The sequence below is a fragment of the Thalassophryne amazonica genome, chromosome 16 (assembly GCF_902500255.1).
Source record: "Thalassophryne amazonica chromosome 16, fThaAma1.1, whole genome shotgun sequence".
Classification (NCBI taxonomy): domain Eukaryota; kingdom Metazoa; phylum Chordata; class Actinopteri; order Batrachoidiformes; family Batrachoididae; genus Thalassophryne; species Thalassophryne amazonica.
In genome coordinates, this window is record NC_047118.1 from 26,911,698 (window position 1) to 26,930,566 (window position 18,869).

The 18,869-nt window shown below is 46.3% G+C and overlaps 1 long non-coding RNA gene across 1 annotated transcript; it reads left to right on the forward strand.

Annotated features, from left to right (window-relative positions):
- Window positions 1-203: 203 nt before the first annotated feature.
- Window positions 204-17,631, forward strand: LOC117527411. Its single transcript, XR_004565522.1, has 4 exons — window positions 204-392; window positions 618-619; window positions 13,426-13,431; window positions 17,619-17,631. It is a non-coding gene; the product is annotated as an uncharacterized LOC117527411 (long non-coding RNA).
- Window positions 17,632-18,869: the final 1,238 nt, after the last annotated feature.

Genomic DNA, 18,869 nt, shown 5'->3' on the forward strand with positions numbered 1-18,869 from the left:
GGCGGGTGCTATATATGTCTTGGGGGGAGGTGCCTGTGACCTGAAGGGTCTGCGCTGAAGGGTCCTGCGGCAGGATGCGGTGCAGGACCCTATGTAGATGCGCATGTTGGGGGGGCCCTAGCTCTTCTTAGTTTGTGGAGGAAGTAGAGGTATTGGTGAGTGTTCTTGGCCAGTGATGTAGTGTTGGTGGTCCAGGAGAGATCCTCTGTGAAGTGTACACCCAGGAACTTATTGCTGCTCACCCTCTCCACAGCAGCACTGTTGATGGTCAGAGGTGTCAGGTGTGTGCTCTCCTGAAGTCCAAAACAATCTCTTTTGTCTTCTCCACATTCAGGGAGAGATTGTTGTGCTCGTACCTTGAGGTCAGGTGGTTCACCTCGTTCCTGTAGTTGGTCATCGTTGTTGCTGATGAGACCCACCATGATTGTGTCTTTCGTGAACTTGCTGAGGAGGTTGGTGTTGTGCAACGGTGGATCAGCAGGGTGAAGAGGAGGGCGCTCAGCACACCTCCCTGAGGGACCCCCATGTTCAAAGTGAGGATGGTGGATGAATTGCTGCCGACCCACACTGCCTGCGGTCTCCCTGTCAGGACGTCCAGCAGCCAGCTGCACAGTGAGATGTTCAGTCCCAGTCCATGCAGTTTGACCATCAGGTGTTCAGACTTTATGATATCAGTATAATCCATCATGCAGCCTAAAAATCTAATCTAACTAAACATTTTAGAATTTTATCTGCAAGACAAATATCTTGTAGACTCCAGTGTAATGATCGATGTTTCACACAAATATGTAATGCTGGCTAGTAGTTACGTACTCTGTGCAGATAGACCAATAAATTATTATCATTAATATGAAATACTTATGAATATGCAGCATTTATCCAATGTACCTCCACATATTTGGGAACACAACAGAAAATACTTAATAAAACGGTACAGTTTTCACACTGAGGATTCTGTGCTTTGCTTTGGATACCCAACATTTCAATCTGGATACAGAATGTAACTATTTGTGTGGGTATTTATTAAGGATAGTGAATGTTTCAGACTTGATCATATCAATATAATCCATCATGTAGCCTAAAAATCAATTATTTTTTCTTCGGTTACTGATGTTCCTATTCTGAGGACCCAAAAATGGTAAGTCATCTGTCCCTACTTTGAGTTTGAGAACATTGATGTATTTCTCTCTACTTCTAAAAGAAGAAAATCTGTTTTCATTTGGACTTTAAAGGACATATCACACTGAAATCATAACAATTTAGATTTAGTCTGTTAGTGACCATCCGATGATCCACCAGGATTACTTTGTGCACTTCCGTGACTGGTTACACAATATACGGCATTCATAGCAAACAACTACAGAGACATCCGAAAACAAAGTACTCGTGAGTACTCATCAGTGTTGCCACAGTTACTTTGAAAAAGTAATCCAATTACTGATTACTGATTACTCCTTGAAAAAGCAACTTAGTTACTTTACTGATTACTAAATTGTAAAAGTAACTAAGCCAGATTACTAGTACTTTTTAGTTACTTTCCCCAGCTGCCGACAACAACCCTCTGCCACCTCAACATGACAATGATACCTGTTTTGCCAAAACTTACTTTATAGTCACCCTTTCTTGACTTCAATGAAAATAAATACTTGTTTTATAAAAAGTAAAATAAAGACCTCTTTCTTGACCTCATATTTAACTGTTGACAGCACTGTAACAGTAAAACTTGCAATTTCAAACCTACATTGTTTATAAATGTAACTATTAAATTCTAACATCTTTCTAACATTTAAATTCTCTCTAAACATTTTACTTGTCGAAATTATTATTATTTTAAGCAATATTAGTAGTTGTAGTAAAAAAAAAAAAAAAAACGGCTTCAAAACTGGACCTTTAATCTAGGGGTGTTGTGGGGGAGGGGGGCACATCCCTCCCCCACGCCCCCATTCCATCTGGATTCGCCCCTGCTTTGGCGTTTGAGCACAAAGAATGGATAACATTTATTTATGCAGAAAACATGACCAGATTTACAGGTAAGAAAGTTTTATTGCGTTTTCACATCATGTGGTCCTCAGAAAGAGAGTTTAGGTGCATTTGAGTGGAAAATAGTGTTAGTTGTTGACGCGTCGCGGAGGATCAGCTGTTTTTAACAAGCAGATACGGAGCAGCTCAGCTCAGAATTCTAAATAAAGGAGGGAAAAAAGTATAAAAATGTCTTTGTAAAGCTCAGTGCAGGTGTGCTGATCACCGCGCTTTAAGAGGTGAGGACGAGTCGAGCAGCTGCAAAAAAAACCGTGGATGAAAAGCTCACAGCTCGCTTAAAGTGGGCAGTTCAGTCGAACCCCGACCTCCTGCCCACAGACCAAGTTTAATGCTGCTGTTGACCCACAATGAAAAATAATAGTAACGCACAGTGACATGGAGAAGTAACTTTAATCTGATTACTGATTTGGAAAGATTAACGCGTTAGATTACTCATTACTAAAAAAAGTGGTCAGATTAGAGTAACGCGTTACCGGCATCACTGGTACTCGTGTTTCGGACAGTGATGGCGTAGCTTTTTAGAGACGTCCCAGCGTGCGGTTGAATGGAATGTAGCTGCTAACGTTAAGAACTGAGGCACAGATTAATTCCAAAGTTGACATAAGTGTGATGTCGTGTTATAACACGCCTTCCCACTGTAGCCAAGTGCTTGCTCACAGGGGGTCGTTTTGACCGTTGGGGTTTTACATAATTATTGTATGGCCTTGCCTTACAATATAAAGCGCCTTGGGGCAACTGTTTGTTGTGATTTGGCGCTATATAAAAAAATTGATTGATTGATTGATTGATTGATTGATAACGACTTGTTTTTAAGTGATAACTGTTCATTTTGATACAGTCACAGTAAAATAAGCAGCTATGAGAAGGTTTTGTGCACCTGCATGGCCACGAGTCAGAAACGCAGCCCGTTGCTAATAAGTGTTGTATATAGCTAACTGTGAAAAATCTAATAAATATGTACTCACTGAGACATTCCACATCCATTAAGTGACAATAAAGAAGCCCTTATGCACATGCGTGATTGCAATTGCAATCGCCAGCCATGGAACGGTCCGCCCGTCCTCACTCGGATCCGCAGCCAGAGATTATTTTCAGGTTGCACTCGGCCAGAGAATAATGTCCAGGTCCACTCGCTCTGAGGTTGCAATTGTGCGTTGATAATGTCCAATTGCAGCTCTGCCTTGTGGCACATTAGAGAGTCCATTATCTCCTGAAAACGCATCTTCTAAATTTTCCAATACGAGACATACATCTGCGTGTCCAGGCACGTCCATGATCCCAGCAGCAGTAAACCAGTAGTTGTGACAAACAGCAGCATCACGACACTTTAAGTTCCAAAATCAGACAGACTCTGAAAAAGTTTAAGAGTTGCGGCGGGGAATGTGTTGCTCTGTTTTGCTAATAACTACGGCACACATGGAGAAATGCTGAGAATTGCCAAGTGAGATGATTTCTGGAAATGCACCTGTTACCTCCCTTAGGGAGAGGAATAAAAAACATCGTCACTGTTGTCAGACTGAAGGTTTTCCTCCAAGGTTTCTTCTTCCTCATTGTGGTCTAAATGTGCCTCAAACCATCAGGCTGTGTCCTCCACAGCTTCTTCAGAAACACCTTCAGACTGGACTTAAAAAAAGAGCCACACTAGAAAAAAAAATCATCCGAAAACAGCTCGACCTCCGCCATGTTTACAATTGATTTGGGTTTGAATCAGCAGGTCCCATTCTTGTGATGACATAACAACAATATGACCACGGCTGAGGGCTGAAATAGAGCGCAGGCTTCAGACAGCTGCTGTTTATCCTTCACCTGCACACATATCATCTGTTGGGGAAAGTGTAGTGACACGGACCCACAACAGGGGGCGCAAATGAACAGTCAATAGATGAGCCAAAAGGTAACAATTTAATGTTGTGAATGTGCACAACGAATATACAGACAATCTCAGAATCTGATAGCAGTCAATACACAAAGGTGACGTGTGGGCAGGCTCGAGGATAGAAGACGTCTGTCCTGAGAAGAGCCGGAACCATACGATTTCCGCCGCCACCGAACCTGGTGAATACTGGAGCCGCCAAGTCCCGAATTCCCAGGTGATCACCGTCCCCGACTGTCGGATCTGGTACTGCTGGCGAGGAGCACAAACAGTGAGATGTGGGTGTGTGCACACCCAGTAACAAAAACAGTCAGAAGGTGGAAAGTCACCTCCACCTCTAATCACACACTCGTGCAGCTCCTGTTAACCACTTATCTGGTTTGGGTGTGAAGCGAAGCCGCCGCTGTTCACACCAAACGCCAATCCAGCAGATAAGGCACACAACAGGAAAGCGGCTGCAAAAAGAGTTCAGACTATGACACAGTTTTCAGTACAGCAGAGAATTACCTTCACAGGTAGATGATATCTCGGCAGTGAGGTGGAGATGACATCCGGCTTTTATGGAGTGATGAAATGACGGGTGACAGCTGTCATGAGTTGATGTGTGACAGCTGTCACTCCTGGTTGTGTCCGTGGAGGCAGCGCCCTCTCGTGCCTGAAGCCCGCACTTCAGGCAGGGCGCCCTCTGGTGGTGGGCCAGCAGTACCTCCTCTTCTGGCAGCCCACACAACATCATCGACTTATATTGTTTGAGGTTTTTTAAAATATCAACATTTCATCATTTTAGTGATTATTTGTGCACATTTTTTGGTGTCACCTACACTTTAAGGATCATTTCCCGCTGTATGGAATGTGGCAAAGAGGTGTTTGGGTTGACGCTATATATTGTTGAGCACATGCTATTTTTACACAGTGGTCACGTTCTTTTATTACAAGAAGCTAATTAAGCAGACAATCTGCTTTAGCTCCAACTTTGGCGAGTTGATTGCTCGTAGATAAGCTGCAGCCATTTCTGCAGAAAACCACTTTTAAAACACTGAGACAATGGAGCTCGGTCTATTGATCTGATATTGATTCAAGGTTTGTGACAAAGATCTCCATCGTTACCCACAAACTTTCTTCTGGAGGAGCACTGTAGAAAATCTGCTAATAATGTCTCAGAGTGGGACAGGAGTATAATGTGCTTAGGCTGCAGTGCGGGGGGATTTTTGCACCGTGATATAGGCTCTCCTGCAGCTGCCTGCTCGGATCCCAGTGGCCAATGCGAGATATAATTTTGTCATACCAGAATGAGCACCTCTCTGTTGACCCTGCAGGCAGCCAACGCTCTGTTATTTATGGTGACAGACAGTGCAGCCATTTAACAGTCTGGGCGAATTTTCAAATGAGGACATATTGGCAGATGTCCAAGCAGCAGGATGAGGGTTTCATGTTGTCCATGAGGTGACTGTGGACACCTTCTCCATAGCTAAGGATGCTTTTACACCACAACAGTAACTGGAAGAAGAAACTATAACCTTGCACTAATGGGACAGGCGTAAACTGCAAATATGGTTATGGGTCTTGTTTCATTAAAAGTGCATTGTGCAAGTTGATATTAGCGTTGTGTCTATATGAGAGTATTTTCTTACACACTCTGGGGCATTTCTGATATAACATTACAATAATCCCCCCCTCCGCACACACACACACACTTCGGATGGCTGACGATCTGTTAAAAATTAGAGTTTCATGCAAGAAATGTATTACAGTGGAGACTTCTCATTCATACAACATCCCGGTTCACATAACAAGGGACTCGGCTCTCCGTGGATCACGATTCCAACAAGAAGGAAGCGGAGGCGACACAGGGAGCACAAGCAGAAGTAGAGGCTCAGGGCTAGCAGGCTAGCCAGGCTACGGAAGTGGCCACACAAACCACCGCTTCCCAGCCTCACCCTCACCAATGTAAGATCCTCTCTAATACAATGGACGAATTGAGGCTGCAGGCAGCTTCGAAAAACTTCACCACAGACTCCTGTGTCCTAGTCTTTATGGAAACCTGGCTACACTCATCCAACCCAGACTGGCTATTGGGTTAGTGGTGCCTCGACAGGATCAGTGACCCTGGTGAGAACAGAGGAGGAGGGTTCTGTCTGTACATCCATAACAAGTGGAGTAAGAACACAGCGACGGCAGCCAGCCGCTGTTCCCAGACCTGGAATATTTGACTGTTAAATGTTGGCATTTTTACCTTCCTCGCGAGTTTACTGGAGTCTTGCTCTTTACATTCCACCGGATGCTAACGCTAGCTCAGCCCTCGGACTCTAACACAGCAACATCAGGCTCCAGCTGAACCGACACCCAGACGTGGTGCACATTATCACAGGCAATTTTAATCATGTGGAATTAAACTCAGTCAGACTTCATCAACATGTCAAACATGCCACAAGAGGAGAAAATACACTGGACAACGTTTGCACCAATATTACAGTAAGTGACTCTGTAACTCATTCCTGTATATCCCCCCCTCCGGAAATCCACCCCCACCACTATTAAGATGGTGAAAACACAGCCAGACGGGGCAGGATGGCTTCAACAGCACCGACTGGGACATCTTTGAGGATGAGGATCTGGACGTGTTTACAGACACTGTCCTGTGTTACATTAATCAATCAATCAACTTTTTTCTTATATAGCGCCAAATCACAACAAACAGTTGCCCCAAGGCGCTCCACATTGCAAGGCAAGGCCATACAATAATTATGAAAAACCCCAACGGTCAAAACGACCCCTATGAGCAAGCACTTGGCCACAGTGGGAAGGAAAAACTCCCTTTTAATAGGAAGAAACCTCCAGCAGAACCAGGCTCAGGGAGGGGCAGTCTTCTGCTGAGACTGGTTGGGGCTGAGGGAAAGAACCAGGAAAAAGAGATCGATCACTAATGATTAAATGCAGAGTGATGCATACGGAGCAAAAAGAGAAAGAAACAGTGCATCATGGGAACCCCCCACAGTCTACGTCTAAAGCAACATAACCAAGGGATGGTCCAGGGTCACCCGATCCAGCCCTAACTATAAGCCTTAGCAAAAAGGAAAGTTTTAAGCCTAATCTTAAAAGTAGAGAGGGTATCTGTCTCCCTGATCTGAATTGGGAGCTGCTTCCACAGGAGAGGAGCCTGAAAGCTGAAGGCTCTGCCTCCCATTCTACTCTTACAAACCCTAGGAACTACAAGTAAGCCCGCAGTCTGAGAGCGAAGCGCTCTAATGGGGTAATATGGTACTACGAGGTCCCTAAGATAAGATGGGACCTGATTATTCAAAACCTTATAAGTAAGAAGAAGAATTTTAAATTCTATTCTAGCATTAACAGGAAGCCAATGAAGGGAGGCCAACACGGGCGAGATATGCTCTCTCCCACTAGTCCCCGCCAGTACTCTAGCTGCAGCATTCTGAACCAACTGAAGGCTTTTTAGGGAACTTTTAGGACAACCTGATAACAATGAATTACAATAGTCCAGCCTAGAGGAAACAAATGCATGAATTAGTTTTTCAGCATCACTCTGAGACAAGACCTTTCTGATTTTAGAGATATTGCGTAAATGCAAAAAGGCAGTCCTACATATTTGTTTAATATGCGCTTTGAATGACATATCCTGATCAAAAATAACTCCAAGATTTCTCACAGTATTACTAGAGATCAGGGAAATGCCATCCAGAGTAACGATCTGGTTAGACACCATGCTTCCAAGATTTCTGGGGCCAAGTACAATAACTTCAGTTTTATCTGAGTTTAAAAGCAGAAAATTAGAGGTCATCCATGTCTTTATGTCTGTAAGACAATCCTGCAGTTTAGCTAATTGGTGTGTATCCTCTGGCTTCATGGATAGATAAAGCTGGGTATCATCTGCGTAACAATGAAAATTTAAGCAATACCGTCTAATAATACTGCCCAAGGGAAGCATGTATAAAGTGAATAAAATTGGTCCTAGCACAGAACCTTGTGGAACTCCATAATTAACTTTAGTCTGTGAAGAAGATTCCCCATTTACATGAACAAACTGTAATCTATTAGACAAATATGATTCAAACCACCGCAGCGCAATGCCTTTAATACCTATGACATGCTCTAATCTCTGTAATAAAATTTTATGGTCAACAGTATCAAAAGCAGCACTGAGGTCCAACAGAACAAGCACAGAGATAAGTCCACTGTCCGAAGCCATAAGAAGATCATTTGTAACCTTCACTAATGCTGTTTCTGTACTATGATGAATTCTAAAACCTGACTGAAACTCTTCAAATAGACCATTCCTCTGCAGGTGATCAGTTAGCTGTTTTACAACTACCCTCTCAAGAATCTTTGAGAGAAAAGGAAGGTTGGAGATTGGCCTATAATTAGCTAAGATAGCTGGGTCAAGTGATGGCTTTTAAGTAATGGTTTAATTACTGCCACCTTAAAGGCCTGTGGTACATAACCAACTAACAAAGATAGATTGATCATATTTAAGATTGAAGCATTAAATAATGGTAGGACTTCCTTGAGCAGCCTGGCAGGAATGGGGTCTAATAAGCATGTTGATGGTTTGGATGAAGTAACTAATGAAAATAACTCAGACAGAACAATCGGAGAGAAAGAGTCTAACCAAATACCGGCATCACTGAAAGCAGCCAAAGATAACGATACATCTTTGGGATGGTTATGAGTAATTTTTTCTCTAATAGTCAAAATTTTGTTAGCAAAGAAAGTCATGAAGTCATTACTAGTTAAAGTTAATGGAATACTCAGCTCAATAGAGCTCTGACTCTTTGTCAGCCTGGCTACAGTGCTGAAAAGAAACCTGCGGTTGTTCTTATTTTCTTCAATTAGTGATGAGTAGAAAGATGTCCTAGCTTCACGAAGGGCCTTCCTATAGAGCAACAAGCTCTTTTTCCAGGCTAAGTGAAGATCTTCTAAATTAGTGAGACGCCATTTCCTCTCCAACTTACGGGTTATCTGCTTTAAGCTACGAGTTTGTGAGTTATACCACGGAGTCAGACACTTCTGATTTAAAGCTCTCTTTTTCAGAGGAGCTACAGCATCCAAAGTTGTCTTCAATGAGGATGTAAAACTATTGACAAGATACTCTAACTCCCTTACAGAGTTTAGGTAGCTACTCTGCTCTGTGTTGGTATATGACATTAGGGAACATAAAGAAGGAATCATATCCTTAAACCTAGTTACAGCGCTTTCTGAAAGACTTCTAGTGTAATGAAACTTATTCCCCACTGCAGGGTAGTCCATCAGGGTAAATGTAAATGTTATTAAAAAATGATCAGACAAAAGGGAGTTTTCAGGGAATACTGTTAAGTCTTCTATTTCCATACCATAAGTCAGAACAAGATCTAAAATATGATTAAAGTGGTGGGTGGACTCATTTACTTTTTGAGCAAAGCCGATAGAGTCTAATAATAGATTAAATGCAGTGTTGAGGCTGTCATTCTCAGCATCTGTGTGGATGTTAAAATCGCCCACTATAATTATCTTATCTGAGCTAAGCACTAAGTCAGACAAAAGGTCTGAAAATTCACAGAGAAACTCACAGTAACGACCAGGTGGACGATAGATAATAACAAATAAAACTGGTTTTTGGGACTTCCAATTTGGATGGACAAGACTAAGAGACAAGCTTTCAAATGAATTAAAGCTCTGTCTAGGTTTTTGATTAATTAATAAGCTGGAATGGAAGATTGCTGCTAATCCTCCGCCCCGGCCCGTGCTACGAGCATTCTGACAGTTAGTGTGACTCGGGGGTGTTGACTCATTTAAACTAACATATTCATCCTGCTGTAACCAAGTTTCTGTTAGGCAGAATAAATCAATACGTTGATCAATTATTATATCATTTACCAACAGGGACTTAGAAGAAAGAGACCTAATGTTTAATAGACCACATTTAACTATTTTAGTCTGTGGTGCAATTGAAGGTGCTATATTATTTTTTCTTTTTGAATTTTTATGCTTAAATAGATTTTTGCTAGTTATTGGTGGTCTGGGAGCAGGCACCGTCTCTACGGGGATGGGGTAATAAGGGGATGGCAGGGGGAGAGAAGCTGCAGAGAGGTGTATAAGACCACAGCTCTGCCTCCTGGTCCCAACGCTAGACAGTCACAGTTTGGAGGATCCCAAAAAATTGGCCAGATTTCTAGAAATGAGAGCTGCTCCCTCCAAAGTGGGATGGATGCCGTCTCTCCTAACAAGACCAGGTTTTCCCCAGAAGCTTTGCCAATTATCAATGAAGCCCACCTCATTTTTTGGACACCACTCAGACAGCCAGCAATTCAAGGAGAACATGCGGCTAAACATGTCACTCCCGGTCTGATTGGGGAGGGGCCCAGAGAAAACAACAGAGTCCGACATTGTTTTTGCAAAGTTACACACCGATTCAATGTTAATTTAGTGACCTCCGATTGGCGTAACCGAGTGTCATTACTGCCGACGTGAATTACAATCTTACCAAATTTACGCTTAGCCTTAGCCAGCAATTTCAAATGTCCTTCGATGTCGCCTGCTCTGGCCCCCGGAAGACAATTGACAATGGTTGCTGGTGTCGCTAACTTCACATTTCTTAAAACAGAGTCGCCAATAACCAGAGTTTGATCCTCGGCGAGTGTATCGTCGAGTGGGGAAAAACGGTTAGAGATGTGAACGGGTTGACGGTGTACATGGGGCTTCTGTTTAGGGCTACGCTTCCTCCTCACAGTCACCCAGTCAGCCTGCCTTCCCGACTGCACGGGGTCTGCCAGGGGGGAACTAACGGCGGCTAAGCTACCTTGGTCCGCACCGACTACAGGGGCCTGGCTAGCTGTAGAATTTTCAACGGTGTGGAGCCGAGCCTCTAATTCGCCCAGCCTGGCCTCCAAAGCTACGAATAAGCTGCACTTATTACAAGTACCGTTACTGCTAAAAGAGGCCGAGGAATAACTAAACATTTCACACCCAGAGCAGAAAAGTACGGGAGAGACAGGAGAAGCCGCCATGCTAAAACGGCTAAGAGCTAGTAGCTACGCTAAGCTAGCGGATTCCCAAACAGGGAATCCGACACTAGACAGGCTGTGGAGCAGCACAGGTAACGCACGACAACAGTGCTAAAATAAAATAAAAATCCACTAGACAGGCTGTGGAGCAGCACAGGTAACGCACAACAACAGTGCTAAAAAATAAAATAAAATAAAAATAAAAATCCACTGGACAGGCTGTGGAGCAGCACAGGCAACGCACGACAACAGTGCTAAATAAAAATCCACTGGACAGGCTGTGGAGCAGCACAGGTAACGCACGACAACAGTGCTAAAAAAAATAAAATCAAAATCAAAATCCACTGGACAGGCTGTGGAGCAGCACAGGTAACGCACGACAACGGTGCCAAAACAAAACAAAAAACCACTAGACAGGCTGTGGAGCAGCACAGGTAACGCACGACAACAGTGGTAAAAAATAAAATAAAAATCCACTGGACAGGCTGTGGAGCAGCACAGGTAACGCACGACAACAGTGCTAAAAAAAATAAAATAAAAATCCACTGGACAGGCTGTGGAGCAGCACAGGTAACACACGACAACAGTGGTAAAAAATAAAATAGAAATCCACTGGACAGGCTGTGGAGCAGCACAGATAACACACGACAACAGTGCTAAAAAATAAAATAAAAATCCACTGGACAGGCTGTGGAGCAGCACAGATAACACACGACAACAGTGGTAAAAAATAAAATAAAAATCCAATGGACAGGCTGTGGAACAGCACAGGTAACACACGACAACAGTGGTAAAAAATAAAACAAAAATCCACTGGACAGGCTGTGGAGCAGCACAGGTAACACACGACAACAGTGCTAAAAAAATAAAATCAAAATCAAAATCCACTGGACAGGCTGTGGAGCAGCACAGGTAACACACGACAACAGTGCTAAAAATAAAATAAAAATCCACTGGACAGGCTGTGGAGCAGCACAGGTAACGCACGACAACAGTGCCAAAAAACAAAACAAAAATCCACTGAACAGGCTGTGGAGCAGCACAGGTAACGCACGACAACAGTGCTAAAAAATAAAATAAAAATCCACTGAACAGGCTGTGGAGCAGCACAGGTAACACACGACAACAGTGCTAAAAAATAAAATAAAAATCCACTGGACAGGCTGTGGAGCAGCACAGGTAAAAATCCACTGAACAGGCTGTGGAGCAGCACAGGTAACACACGACAACAGTGCTAAAAAATAAAATAAAAATCCACTGGACAGGCTGTGGAGCAGCACAGGTAACGCACGACAACAGTGCCAAAAAACAAAACAAAAATCCACTGAACAGGCTGTGGAGCAGCACAGGTAACGCACGACAACAGTGCTAAAAAATAAAATAAAAATCCACTGAACAGGCTGTGGAGCAGCACAGGTAACGCACGACAACAGTGCTAAAAAATAAAATAAAAATCCACTGAACAGGCTGTGGAGCAGCACAGGTAACGCACGACAACAGTGCTAAAAAATAAAATAAAAATCCACTGGACAGGCTGTGGAGCAGCACAGGTAACACACGACAACAGTGCTAAAATAAAATAAAAATCCACTAGGCAGGCTGTGGAGCAGCACGACAACAGTGCTAAAAAATAAAATAAAAATAAAAACGAAAGCGTTAGCAAGCTAGTTAGCTTGCCAACGCTGATGAAGGTTAGCTGATAAAAGTGCTCCGTCGCGATGCTTCGACCGTTAGAGGTCTTCTTTAGGCGTTGGAGCACGGTGAAAAAGTAAAAAAAAGTAAAAAAGTAAAAAAGTCTTGAAAAAGACTGTTAATTCAAAGAACTCAAACAGCTCAGTTCAAACAGCTAACAGATACAGCAGAACACCGCTGTGCTCCGGAACAGGAAGTCAAGACCTCAAGAACTATGTAGATACACTCACAGTGGAGAAACACATCTGGGTCAGAAACCCTGGATGACTATGCACTATGGTGATAGTGCAGTTTATTTGCCAAGAGGGAATTTCAACAAGTTGAGACTGTGGCCTGCTTCCGTAGTCAATCAATCAATCAATCAATCAATCAATCAATTTTATTTATATAGCGCCAAATCACAACAAATAGTTGCCCCAAGGTGCCTTATATTGTAAGGCAAGGCCATACAATAATTATGGAAAAACCCCAACGGTCAAAACGACCCGCTGTGAGCAAGCACTTGGCAACAGTGGGAAGGAAAAACTCCCTTTTAACAGGAAGAAACCTCCAGTCTAGTCGTGTCCATAAAAATCATAGAGGGATATGCTTTCCAAACTTAATAACCATTACTACATTGGATGATGTTGAAATTGAGGATGGCCCAGTGGTTGTTCCAGCAATAGCAAAGATTTCGTGTCTGCTACCTACAACGCGTGTGGAATGTCTTAAACCTAAACCTACTTCTAGGCATCTTATATATGCTACTGTGGAACCACCCCTAAACCCAAACAGTTCAACTGTTAACCCCACTGAGGTCCTTAGACTGGGTTTCATTAACGTCAGATCACTGTCCTCAAAATCATTGTTGATCAATGATCTAATTATTGATCATCATTTAGATATGATTGGGCTATGTGAAACCTGGCTTAAACCTACAGCTGTCCTCCCCTTAAAATGAGGCCTGCCCACCAGCATATACATTTAGTCACGTCCCTCATGATGTGAAGCAAGGCGGGGGTGTTGCTCTTATTTATAAATCTAGGTTTAGCTTATTAGCTGTTGGGGGTTACAAATATCACTCGTTTGAGCATCTGATTTTCCGCTCTGCTCAGGATATTACACATTGCCAAGGTCAGAAGAACAAAAATCAGTCGTATTACTTTGTCACTGTATATAGGCCTTCTGGCCCATATTCTGAATTCTTAGATGAATTTGGTGCGTTCATCTCTAACTTGTCAACTAGTGTAAATAACATTCTGATCATTGGTGACTTTAACATTCATATAAATAAGCCTTCTGATCCCCTCTGCAAATCATTTATGGAAATTGTGGGTGCATTAGGATTTCGGCAATACATTCGGGATTCGACGCACATTAGTGGAAATACCCTGGATTTGGTTCTTGCATGTGGTATTGCTGTCACGAATATTGACATCATGCCTCTTACATCAGTGGTGTCTGATCACTCACTTATTAAGTTTACAGTTTCGCTGCCGTGTTTAGTGGAACAACAACCTTATATATCATTACGGCGATGCATCAACTCCTCAACTAAGACTGAACTCGAAGCTAGACTGCCTGATGTCTTAGGTTCACATTTGAGAAATACCCAGTCAGTAGACAGACTTGTGGATAGTTTAAACTCAGTGCTCAAAACTACACTCGACATGATTGCACCACCTGTGTTGTGTGGGCCGCTGAAGAGGAGGTACTGCTGGCCCACCACCACAAGATGGCGCCCTGCTTGAAGTGCGGGCTTCAAGCACGAGAGGGCGTCGGCTTTGCTGGAGGTGACAGCTGTCATTAATCAACACAAGCTGTCACCCATCACCACCACTACAAAGACCGGACTGCAACTCCACCTCCTCACTGAGAAATCAACTACCATTCAGGTAATTTCTCTGCTGACTGACACTTTGTGTGTAATAACCTGAACTTCTGTTGCAGCCGTTTTCCTGGAGTGTGTCCTTATCTGTGGGATTGGCGTTTGGTGTGACAGCGACGGCTTCGCCTCACACCCCAACCCAGATAAGTGGTTGACCAGGAGCTGCACGAGTGTGTGTGATTGGAGGTGGAGGTTTTCCCTCCTTTACTTAATACAGACTGTGGGATTACTGAGTGTGCGAACTCACACTCATCTGGACTGTCTCTGTTCTCTGCCAGCAGTACCGGGTCTGACTGCTGAAGACAGCGGCCACCTGGGGCGCAGGGCTTGGCGGCTCCAGTGTTCTTCAGCTCCGTTGGTGTTGGAAGCTGTGTGGGGATCCGGCTCTTCTCTCTCCAGGCGTCTTCTATCGTCGAGCCTGCCCACACGTCACCTGGTGTATGATTGACAGTCCACCATATTGTTATTGTCTGTACATTGTTGTGCGATTCACAACATTAAATTGTTACTTTTTGGCTTATCCATTGTCCGTTCATTAACGCCCCCTGTTGTGGGTCCGTGTCACGACACTTTCACAACAGGATTTCTCGGCCAGCGTCATGGATCCTGAGGGGCGTCAACCATCGCTTGAACAGCCAATGGGAGAGCGAGGTGCACAGGCAGGAGGCATGGTGGGTGAGCTGCAACACATCTTAACCGCCTTTGCCACTCGGTTGGACTTAGTTACCGAGCAGAGCAGTGTTCTCAATCGCAGGATAGAGGCTCTCACCGCCCAGGTGGAAGCGCATGATCAGGGCGCTGCTGCAGCACCTCCTCCTGCTGACCGTGTGCCAGAAACAGACATTCCGCTGGTCGTTCAACGACCCCCCCCCCACCTTCCCCTGAAGCATACATAAGCCCTCCGGAGCCGTACGGAGGCTGTGTGGAGACGTGCGCAGACTTCTTGATGCAGTGCTCGCTCGTCTTTTCACAGCGTCCCGTCATGTACGCGTCAGACGCCAGCCGAGTGGCTTACGTTATAAACTTGCTTCGAGGAGATGCACGCGCCTGGGCTACGGCGCTTTGGGAGCAGAATTCACGGCTCCTAACGGTTTATACTGAGTTTGTGAGGGAGTTCCGACAGGTGTTCGACCACCCTCATAGAGGCGAGACCGCTTCAAGTGTGATGCTGTCGATAAGACAGGGGTGTCGGAGCGCAGCAAAGTATGCAGTCGACTTCCGCATTGCGGCAGCGCGAGCCGGCTTTAATGCTGTTGCGCTCCGTGCCGCCTTTGTAAACAGACTGTCTCTGGTCCTCAAGGAGCACCTGGTGGCGAAGGACGAGCCGCGGGATTTAGATGGGCTTATCAACCTGGTTATACGGTTAGACAACCGATTAACAGAACACCGACGGGAGCGAGACGAAGGGCGTGGTCAGGCACAAGCCGTCCCTCTTCCTCCCGGGTCTGAAAGGGAGCCGACTTCCCCACGCTCCACTGCCAGGGCTCTCCACGTGACAACAGCTCCCCCTGCTGACGTTGCTATGGAAACGAGCAGGGCCAAAAAACGATCAGATCAGAGACAAAGGAGGCTGATCTGTGGAGAGTGTTTTCTCTGTAGCTCAACTGAGCACACACAGAGAGAATGCCCCAAACGATCAAAACAGCAGCACTCGTCCTTAGAGACTGGGCTAAGGGTGGGTCACAATACCCACGCGGGGAGACCCCGTAAATCTGCACGAATCCCAGTCACGATCCTGAGTGAGGATTTAACCCTTCACGCCCCAGCACTGGTGGACACGGGGTCGGAGGGAAATCTGCTGGATAGCAGATGGGCAAAGGAGGTCGGGCTCCCTCTAGTGGCCTTACCGTCACCATTGTCGGTGCGGGCACTAGATGGCACCCTTCTTCCACTAATCACACACCAGACTCAGCCAGTGACATTGGTGGTGTCTGGGAATCACAGGGAGGAGATTGTGTTTTATGTAACACCTTCTACCTCCCGAGTGATACTGGGTTTTCCATGGGTGTTAAAACACAATCCCTGGATTGATTGGCCGTCTGGGGTTATGGTTCAGTGGAGCGAAACCTGCCACCGGGAGTGTTTAGGATCCTCGGTTCCACCCGGTGTGACAGCTAAGGAGGAGGTTTTAGTCCCCCCCAATCTGGCGGCGGTGCCAGCCGGGTACCACGACCTTGCTGACGTCTTCAGCAAGGATCTGGCACTCACGCTGCCCCCGCACCGTCCGGACGATTGTGCCATTGATTTGATACCGGGCGCTGAGTACCCGTCCAGCAGGCTGTACAACCTCTCACGTCCGGAACGCGAATCAATGGAGACCTACATCCGGGACTCGTTAGCTGCCGGGTTGATCCGGAACTCCACCTCCCCGATGGGTGCTGGTTTCTTTTTTGTGGGCAAGAAGGACGGCGGACTCCGTCCATGCATTGATTACAGAGGGCTGAACGAGCTCACGGTTCGTAACCGATACCCGTTACCTCTGTTGGATTCAGTGTTCACGCCCCTGCATGGAGCCCAAATTTTCACGAAATTGGATCTTAGGAATGCTTATCACCTGGTTCGGATCCGGGAGGGAGACGAGTGGAAGACGGCATTTAACACCCCGTTAGGTCACTTTGAGTACCTGGTCATGCCGTTCGGCCTCACCAATGCGCCCGCGACGTTCCAAGCATTGGTTAATGACGTCTTGCGGGACTTCCTGCATCGGTTTGTCTTCGTATATCTAGATGATATACTCATTTTTTCTCCGGATCCTGAGACCCATGTTAAGCATGTACGTCAGGTCCTACAGCGGTTGTTGGAGAACCGGCTGTTTGTGAAGGGCGAGAAGTGTGAGTTCCACCGCTCTTCTTTGTCCTTCTTGGGGTTCATCATCTCCTCCAACTCCGTCGCCCCTGATCCGGCCAAGGTTGCGGCGGTGAGAGATTGGCCCCAACCAACGAACTGTAGGAAACTACAACAGTTCCTCGGTTTTGCAAATTTCTACCGGAGGTTCATCAAGGGTTACAGTCAGGTAGTTAGCCCCCTGACAGCCCTGACCTCCACAAAAGTCCCCTTCACCTGGTCGGATCGGTGCGAAGCCGCGTTTAGGGAGTTGAAACGCCGGTTCTCAACTGCACCAGTTCTGGTGCAGCCCGATCCCAAGCGCCAGTTTATTGTTGAAGTGGATGCCTCTGACTCAGGGATAGGAGCCGTGCTATCCCGGAGCGGGGAGTCCGACAAGGTTCTCCATCCATGTGCCTACTTTTCCCGCAGGTTGACCCCAGCTGAACGGAACTATGACGTCGGCAATCGGGAACTTCTTGCGGTGAAGGAGGCTCTTGAAGAGTGGAGACACCTGTTGGAGGGAGCGTCGGTACCATTTACAGTTTTCACGGACCATCGGAACCTGGAGTACATCCGGACCGCGAAGCGTCTGAACCCCAGGCAAGCCCGCTGGTCGCTGTTCTTCGGGCGTTTTGACTTCCGGATCACCTACCGCCCCGGGACAAAGAACCAACGATCTGATGCCCTGTCCCGGGTGCACGAAGAGGAGGTCAAGACCGAGCTGTCAGACCCCCCTGACACCATCATCCCCGAGTCCACTGTCGTGGCCGCCCTTACCTGGGACGTGGAGAAGACCGTCCGGGAGGCCCTGACACGGAGCCCGGACCCGGGGACCGGTCCGAAGAACAAACTGTACGTCCCACCAGAGGCCAGGGCTGCGGTCCTTGACTTCTGTCATGGTTCCAAGCTCTCCTGTCACCCAGGGGTGCGAAGAACCGTGGCAGTGGTCCGGCAGCGCTTCTGGTGGGCGTCTATGGAAGCCGACGTCCGGGAGTATGTCCAGGCCTGCACCACCTGCGCCAGGGGCAAAGCTGACCATCACAAGGCCCAAGGCCTCCTCCAGCCTCTGCCATTGCCTCGTCGCCCCTGGTCTCATATCGGCCTGGACTTTGTCACGGGCCTCCCGCCATCCCAGGGAAACACCACCATCCTAACGATAGTGGACCGGTTTTCCAAGGCGGCCCACTTCGTGGCCCTCCCGAAGCTCCCGACGGCCCAGGAGACTGCAGACCTCCTGGTCCACCACGTCGTGCGTCTGCATGGGATTCCATCGGACATTGTCTCGGATCGTGGTCCTCAGTTCTCCTCCCAGGTCTGGCGGAGTTTCTGTAGGGAACTGGGGGCCACCGTCAGTCTCTCGTCTGGGTACCACCCCCAGACGAACGGGCAGGCAGAGCGGACAAACCAGGAACTGGAGCAGGCCCTCCGTTGCGTGACCTCCGCGCACCCGACGGCCTGGAGTGACCATCTGGCCTGGATCGAGTACGCTCATAATAGCCAAGTCTCGTCTGCCACCGGCCTCTCCCCATTTGAAGTGTGTTTGGGGTACCAGCCCCCATTGTTCCCGCTAGTGGAG